The following is a 9,138-nucleotide window of genomic DNA, read 5'->3' as shown; positions in this document are numbered from 1 at the left end:
ACAATAACAGCTAACCTCACCTGAGTGCTTCCTGTGTGCCCTTCTCTAAATTGCTTACATGGCATTAATTCATTCACTCCTGGCTACAACCCCAAGAGGGAGATGACAACCACCCTTATTTTACAGAAGTAAAAAAAAACCTGAGGCGCAGAGGTAAGTGACATGCTCGAGCACAGGAGCAGCAGAGAAGGAGTGTTACCCTCTAGTCCAGCTCCCGAATCCACACGTGTATGCACTCCATGCTGCTCTAGTGAGGGGAGAGCCAGTTCAAAAAGGACTCTATAACCCATCCTAAGGACCTTGAACTTGACTCTGGCAGCACTGGAGGATTTAAGCAGATGAGTGGAATGATCAGACTTGTGTTTTAGGACAAATGCCAAGTGTTTACAGAGTGGAGGACAGAAAGAAGGAAGGCAGCTAGTCAGGAAGACCTGACTCTCCACTCCCTACACTCACACCCACTCCCCATACATACATATATACATACACATGCAAAGACACACACACACACACACACACACACACACACAGCCCTCCTCCTAGGGCCTGCCATACAACCAAGATAACAAAAAGCAGAGCTTCAGGGGACATGATTCAAAACCAAGAAAGAAATAGAAACTTTTAGCAGAAAAGCTCAAAATGGATCTATATTGGAACCATAGCTCCCAACTTGGCAGCTTTGTGACCCCGGCTAAATTACTTAACCTCCTTAAGCTTCAGTTTTTCTACAGAATTGGAGAAACAAAATGAAAATCCCTATCACAAAACTCAGAGTGGGGTCAGATGTGTCCCCAGAATTCAGATTGTCTGGACTGTCGAACAGTAATGGGTTGTCCATTCCACACATTATGTAACACACCTAGCAAGCCTGAACACAGTCTCCTGTGTCAAGTCCATTATTCTTTCTGTGGAAAAATATATTTCCGCAGTGAAACATGTGAATATTCACACTAAGTGGGATAAAGCAAAACTATAAATAGTCTCACATAAGTTCAAGTTCTGTTTCCCTATCAAAAGATTTCAGGTCACATCAGTTCTATATTCAAATGAGTTATGAAAAACTTGAGGTTTTCAAAGCTTTGGGGATTTCAGAATTGCAGATAAGGGGTTATGCCCCTCATTATAATATTTGCTTCAGACTTTCTGTAAGAATTAAATAAGTGAGGCATATAAAGCACTTAGAATCTGATATTCATACCAAATGACAACAAATGTGAACCAGTGTCCCCGTTCCTCAGCCCAGGTGCCTCAACTCTGCCATGTCAAAAAAGCTCTCAAAGCTAGTGATATCTTCACTCGTGCTTTTGATCATGAATTCTCATCTTTACTATCAGCCCCACTACCAATCATAATGCCCATTTCACTATTCTTCTTGGAAATCCTATCAAGTCTTCTTTGCAAAGTCTCCAAGATGGGTTCTAGAGACCCACCCTGCCCTCCTACTCCCGTGCAAAGACCTGTCTGCAAGGCCACCCTGGAAGGTGTGAAGCTGGGGTAAATTATACCATGGGACACCTTCCCCTGTAGCCACGATATTTTTTAGGGACAATATTATTAAAATCAGCAAAAGTAATCATGAATTGTAGAAGATGGAGGGAAAGTACCAGAACACATAAAACCTCAGCAAGGCAATGGTGAGCCAGGGAACTTTTATGGTTTGCACACCAGGGATAGGGGCGGCACTGCTGGGTCACCTGCCCCGCCTTAAAGACACCACAGTTTCTGCCTCTTCTCCAATCCTCCATTCTGCTCCCTTGCCCAGAGTTCTCCTGAATCATCATCACTATCACCATCATCACCATCATCATCCTTCTATGACACGGTGCTCTAAAATTTACTTGGGACACTGAATATATTACCTTACAGTTGGGACCTATGCCTTCATCATTCTCTTCTACTAGGCATTGTGTCCTCAGCCAGCCAGGTAATTTCTATAAAATGCTGGTTATTCTTGTCAGCAGAGCCCCGGAGACAAGACCATCAAGCCATGTGGTTGAAGACCTACCACACCCACAACCCAAGCCACCAGTGCCATTTTGTGTGTCTGCCTGGGCTGATCTGCAAGGCCTCCCTGGGTTGGAGATCAAGCCCAACAGGCACAGTTTTAACAGACTGCCTGTCAGCAAAGAAAAGGAGAGATGCTGCATATTGGCATTTCCATTGTCGTTCCCAAGAGTGATGGCCCCCAAACCTTAGCTGAGCATCACACACACCTGGAACAATTTTAAATCCAGGTTTCCAGGTCCCTCCTGAGAGATTCTGAGACCCCAGATGTGAGGGGAAGGCTGAGAATCTGTACTTTATTATGCTCCCCCAGATGACTCTGATACAAAGGCAATCTTGGAAATCACTGACCTAGAAAATCAGGAAACACAAATTATAGAAAAATAACTTTAAACATCCCAAATTCTAATTTCTGGCAACTGTAAAATCTGTGTTCACACTGAGGGCAGAAAGGAAATGGCCTTGGAATATTAATACAAACAGCCATAATGACCATTCACTTCAGATGACCTTTATGTAAATGACATAGAGACTTTGCAAAGGGAGCACAAAATTGTAAGATGTAAAGCCTAAATTTAGGCAGAGGGACAAATGAATATCTGTTATCTAGAAGATGCATGTAGGCAGCTTTAGACGAAGGCTTGTTATTGGTTCTTGCCCTCCGTCGGTCTCCTTTAGCTCCCACTGCCTTCCCACTCCCATCCCCAAGTGAAAGCTGCCTACAGTGGCAGGATGACACTTCAGAAATCAAATGGAAACCGAAAAATTACTTCTCTGGTTAGCATCTGTGTGGCAATATATTTACTGCCTCTGTTCAGCCCTGAGCAATGGCCAGGGAAGCCAGAAAAGAGGGCAAGAGCTCTATTCATCTAATTACTTCAGCAGAAGAAAAATGTGTTAATTAACTGACCTTAATAATTCATATGTATCCAAACGGAGGGATCATCAGGCTTGCACAAAAGGCCTAGCATCTGAATAAAGAATCCTCAGAATGATCTCAGGGACAGCCTCATTTTGGAGAGGTGATCTATTTTTGTTTTCTCAAGAACAAATCTACCACCTCCAAAATGATTGAAGAACCTTCCTGCAAATTATGGGTTTGCTGTAATACCTTGATTCCTCCAATTTCCTCAGCCCCTCCAGGGAATGTAAAATATTTTTAGAATCACAACAGCCTAACACATTAATTGGATTTCATTATGCTCGCTGCTGATTGGAACATTATACAGTAAAGGGGAATGTGACTGTGTGTGTCCTCTACAGACTTCCAAAGCAGCAAGAGGAGAGACAAAAACAGGTCTTGCTTTTCTGGGGAGTTACCACGATCACTCAAATCATGGTTCCCTACCAAATATGCTGCCGCCTGGAAACCAACCATGAAATTAGTCCCACGAGCTTCAGGTCTCGAAGTCACTGTAAGAAAGAGCAAGGACGCTGATGATTTCATTCTCAAAGATAGGGGGACACCCCCAAGCAGGTACACTATTTCCATTTGCCTTTCTGGGGTCTTAGCAGGCAGAGGTGGAGATTCATGTCAGGGCAAAGTCATTCTCCAAGAGTGTTTATTAAATAGTCTACAAGCACCATAGACAGAGAAACACAGGGATGGAGGCTGGGAGTCTAGGTTGCAGAGGACAACCAGCAATGGGGAACAAAGAACAGCTGGAGGTTCTTCAGTGGGTCGGCAGGACGTGGTAGTGATGACAAAGATGTGGCTGGCCATGGCAGTAGGGGATGAACACCTGCTCCTGGCAGCGATCCCGGCCTGTCAGGCCAAGGCCATCACTGCAGTGTATGTGCCCCAGCTGAGCCCCAGAGCCAGCAGTGGAGCCAGGCGGACACCTGCCTCACCAGCCAAGGGGACCTTGCCAGAGGCCCAGCTGGAGGTGGGAAGGGGCTGAGAGGATGCCAACTGCAGGACCCCTGTCCATGGGATCCTGGGTGTTGGGGTGAATATCCACTCCCCAAATTCATACACTGAGGTTCTAATGCCCAGTGCCTCCGGATGTGACCTTATTTGGAAATAGGATGTTGCAGGTGTCATCCATTAAGACAGGGTCACACTGGAGTAGGATGGGCTCCTAGTCCAATATGACAGCTGTCTTTGTAGAAAGAACACCATGTGAAGGGACAGACCCAGGCCAGAAGAATGCCATGTGAAGAAGGAGTTGTACTGCTACAAGCCAAGAAGCTACCAGAAGCTGTGGAAGAGACCTGGAAAAGATCCTTCCAATGGCATTCATAGGGACCATGGTCCTGCTGACACCTTGATTTCACATTCTGGCCTTAAAACTCTGAAACAACTTTCTGTCGTTCTAAGCCACCCAGTTTGTGGGACTTTATTACAGCAGCCTAGGAAACTAGCTCACAGGGCCAAGGAAGAAAGTTTTGAGCTGATAGGAGAGGGATCAGTCCTCTGACACTAGAATCCAGCTATCATAGTTCAGAATCAGTTCCATGATCTTAGGCAACTTGCTAGCTCTTTGAACCTATTCTTCCACCTATAGAATCGGATTGCTTATACAGTGCCAGTCTGTAGAGTTGTTATGAGGATTAAGTGAGATAATGCTGGTCACATGGTTAGCCTTGTGCCTGGCACACATTAAACACACATTAGGCATTCAGTGAATGTGTGCTAGCACCTGGTAAAGGGCTGCAGAATCATGCAGTGTGGGTGACAGTGGATCTCCATCTGTAATCTTTTGCTCCCAGGGTTTACTTTGCACACTGAATGAATTGTGATATGCGTTTTCTACCATGGCAGCTAAAATTATCTACATGGCTGATCTACAAACATCACAATGCTCCTCAACTCCTTTCCCTATCTCAGCTTCACTAGATTACTCCTAGCTGGCAAATCACATCCTCCATCAGCCCCAATCTCTCTGCATCTTCCTCCCTCCCTGCATCCCCATCCCCCACAGCCTTCCCTTCTGAGAGGATGCCTTTCCTCCTTGCCCTTTCTATTGGCTTCGCCCACCTCTAGCTATAAATCTTTCCTGTTCTCTAGCTGCTCTGCCTGGAGCGACCTCCTATTATGGGCCCTCCCCTCTTCTCTTTAACCCCCTATCATCCCACCTTCTCCTCAAAAACCCATCCACGTCCCAATTATAGTGAACGGAAATAGGAGACAAGTTCCCACTGACACCTAAACATCATCAACTACCTTCTAACCCCAACCCACCCACTACTGATAAAAATAAACCTTTGAAAAATAGAATGAATCAGTTTAATCCAACCTCTCTTCATTGAACCAAGAAGAGCTCTGTCTCCACACCCTGCACAGAAACACAGCATGTACAATACTGGGATATCTGCGTGGGCAACAGTTCATGAGAGAAAGCTGCTAAGAGGTGCCCTGAGCCCCCTCACCTTCCCTACCCTACATGTGTATCTACTAAATGCTCCCAGGGGAAAAAAAAAAAAGACAGAGCCAGAACCCCCAATAATTCATCTGCAAATGCACAAAAGGAAAGCCAAGTCACACAGGCAATCCCCTCTTCCCTCCACCATGCTACTCACCAGGAGTCAGCCTTTTGGGATTTCCATGCCCCTGTTATAGAGGCACCATCCCAATGTAGGCATCATCAAGTGCAGCAGTGCATAAGTCTATGGTGAGAGAAGTCCTTCTACTCTTTACCTAACATCTTGCTATTGATTAACAAGTAGATAGTGGATAAATCTGGTTTTTCCCTGCCAGTACCTCTCTATTTCTTTTGAGGAACTGTTCTTTTTCTGTTCCATAGGAGTCTCATGATGCAATCAAGTAAAACCACACACACACAGAATAACAAAATTGACCTCATCTCCCTGACAACAGTGATTAGTCGATCTAATGGCGCATGATCCAAAGTGGACCAGAGTCCTTCCCTGTGATGACACATAGACATGGGGATAGAGAAGTGCCTTTTCCCACTGGAGCTGCTAAACAGAAAGGGTATTTCCATGGGACTTCCATTAGCTATCTTCACCACACTGAGAGCCAGTCTGCAAGAAGAGGCCTACCCAGAGAGGAAAGGTAGAGGTGAGAGACTGACAGAGACATGCACAAAGACCAAGCAACAACATTTGAGACCCTGCATCCAGTCAAGCTTCAAGCCACATCCACACACCATACACTTATCCAACCCTACCAAGGATTGTAGGACCCCTTTTTTATTTAATCCACTTGGAGTTAGAGTCCTAGCTCTTACAACTAAAAATGACATTGAAGAATTTTCAACTATATGGCAGTATCCATGTCTTAAAATGGTCAGCATCTGTTCTGTTACTGGTTGCCTAATGTTTTGATTATCACCACTGCTTCTAATGTAAAAGTTCTGACCCAACAGAGTGTGTGGTTAACAGTGTTTTCTAGGCTGTACGGAGGCAGCCTCCAAACCCTGTAGGCTGGGGCTTCCTCCCAAACTTCCACCTCAACAGGAAAATGAGACAAGGCCTGAAGACACTCTTCTCATCCCTGAGGTGTGAAGATGAGAGCAGCAGGGCAGAGTTGAGTTCTTTATTCTTCATCACTGTGACACAGCCCCTGCCTGTGTCAAGGGAGGATGCAAGGCTTTGGGTATGTGCCATAAGGAGGAGACTGAAGGACTGACCTGGAAGAGTCACGTCAAGGACAATGTAAACGAATGTTCAGAAGAAAGAGTCCTGGAGAAAAATGAGACTCTCTCCCGAGGAAGATGGCACTGCATGAAAAGATGCTCAAAATCACTGATCATCAGAGAAATACAAATCAAAACTATAATGAGATACTACCTCACACCTGTCAGGATGACTGAAATTAACAGGAAACAACAAGTGTTGAGAGGAAATGGAGAAAGGAGCACTCTCTTACACTATTGGTGGGAATGCAAGCTGCTGCAGCCACTCTGGAAAACAGTATGGAAGTTCCTCAAAAAGTTGAAAATAGAACTACCCTATGACCCAACAATTGCTCTGCTAGGTATTGACCCAAAAGATACAAACATGCTGACTCAAAGGGATACAAGCACCCCAATGTTTATAGCAGCATTATCAATAATAGCCAAATTATGCAAAGAACCCAAATATCCATCCACTGATGAATGGATAAGGAAAATGTGGTATATATTACTCGGCCATTAAAAAAAAAAAAAAAAGAATGAAATCTTGCCATTTGCAATAACATAGATAGAGCCAGAATATATTATGCAAGGCAAACAAAATCAGTCAGAGAAAGACAAATACTGTATGATTTCACTCATATGTGGAATTAAAGAAATGAAACAGACGGACATGGGAAAAAAGAGAGAGGCAAACCATAAAATAGATTTTTAACTATAGAGAACAAACCAAAAGTTGCTAGAGGGGAGATGGATGGGGAATAGGCTAGATGGGTGACAGTATTAAAGAGGGGACTTGTGATAAGTATAGGGTGCCATATGTAAGTGATGAATCACTAAATTCTACCGCTGAAACTAATATTACATGATATGTTAACTAAGTGGAATTAAAATAAAAACTTAAAAATACATACACATATATATATATGTGTGTATATATATATACACACACACACACACACACACGTAAATACCTTCACAAAGGGTTTGCTGCTCTAGTGGGAATATTGTAGGTCCTCTCCCCCAGCAATGAATGTAAACAAAAAAGGTAAAATCTATTATTTTCAGTTTTTGTGCTTGTCATTTTCTTCACTTAACATCCATTTAAAGCATGGTATTCTTGACTAACTTAAAGACTACATCAAAGAAATTGGTCCAATCACAAAATCTAATCCAAGTTCAGAAACTGGTAAAACTGATGACTTAGGGTTGTTTATCCTTTCCTTTCACTATTGAAAAATAAATACAAGTACATGCTTATGGTCACAGATTAAAATAGAAGAGGAAGTGCGGTTTCCCCTTTCCAGGAAGGCTGGGATATTACTGGAAGAATACAGAGCAACCCACGTGTTACAGACTAAATTGTGTCCCCCACCAAAGTTTGTACTTGGAAGCCCTAATCCCCAGTGTAATGGCATTTGGAAACTGGGTCTTTGAGAGGTAAGTAGGATTAGATGAGATCAGGAGGGTGGGATATTCATGATGGGATTAGTAGAGACTGCCCTGTTAAGTACAGACTGGGAGCTTGCTTCCTCTCAGCCAAATGATGACACAGCCAAAAGGTGGCCATGCACAAATCAGGAAGAGGGTCCTCACTAGGACCCCGCGAGGCTGGCACCTTGATCTAGAACGCTAGCCTCCTAAATTGTGAGAAAATACATTTCTGTTGCTAAGCCACCCAGCGTATGGCATTTTGTTATGATGATCCAAACAGATTAAGACACTGTGAAACCTGGCTGAGTACATGGGGATTCTGAAAGGGATGAGGCCACTCAATGTTGAGAAGGCAAGCTGAGAATGTGTGTCACCCCTTCAGCCATGCAGATGTTCTATGGATATTTAAAGTCCATGTTTGTTGACTCTATGGCATCCTCTCTATTCCAGCCCCATGAAGGCTGGAATACAACGCCTCCAGAAGAGTCCACAAAAACTATCCCACACATTCTCAGTGATCAGTTGGATCTGTCCCTAGACACCAGCCTCTGCCATGCCACTTTCCCCATGGTCCCTGCATGGTCTTGCCACCATCCTGCTGACCTCATTCCCCCAGGTGTGTAGGCCACTCAGAGGCTATCTCTGTCAAGGATGCAGGATATAAGGGTGGCCTCTCTCTGGGAAACACTCAGTTGCTGAGCCTCACAAGCCCCAGTGTTACAGGCCTTGGGCCTTGATTAGGACCACTTAGGCTCACTCAAAAGCCTGCATTTTTCCTAACACAAAGTCCTCAATCTTCAGGAGAAGAGGTGTGTGTATACCCCCATGGCTTCTTGTGCTAACTGATCCATCTTCTCCTCAGATCTCCTCCCCAAAGGAGAAGGCGACTCTTGCAAGTTAGACAGAAACTCCCCTTACATCTTTTGCCCAGGGCAGGGGCCAGCGTACCTTACATTAACCAACTAAGAGGACCCACTGCACTGAACCTTCAATTAAAGATCAGTCCCATGTGATTCCATTAAGAATTCAGCTGTCGGGGCGCCTGGGTGGCTCAGTGGGTTAAGCCTCTGCCTTCAGCTCAGGTCATGATCTCATGGTCCTGGGATCGAGCCCCACATTG

This window comes from Lutra lutra, chromosome 11, assembly GCF_902655055.1.
Source record: "Lutra lutra chromosome 11, mLutLut1.2, whole genome shotgun sequence".
Lineage (NCBI taxonomy): Eukaryota > Metazoa > Chordata > Mammalia > Carnivora > Mustelidae > Lutra > Lutra lutra.
The sequence above is the reverse complement of the archived record's forward strand: the minus strand, read 5'-3'. Positions refer to the sequence as shown.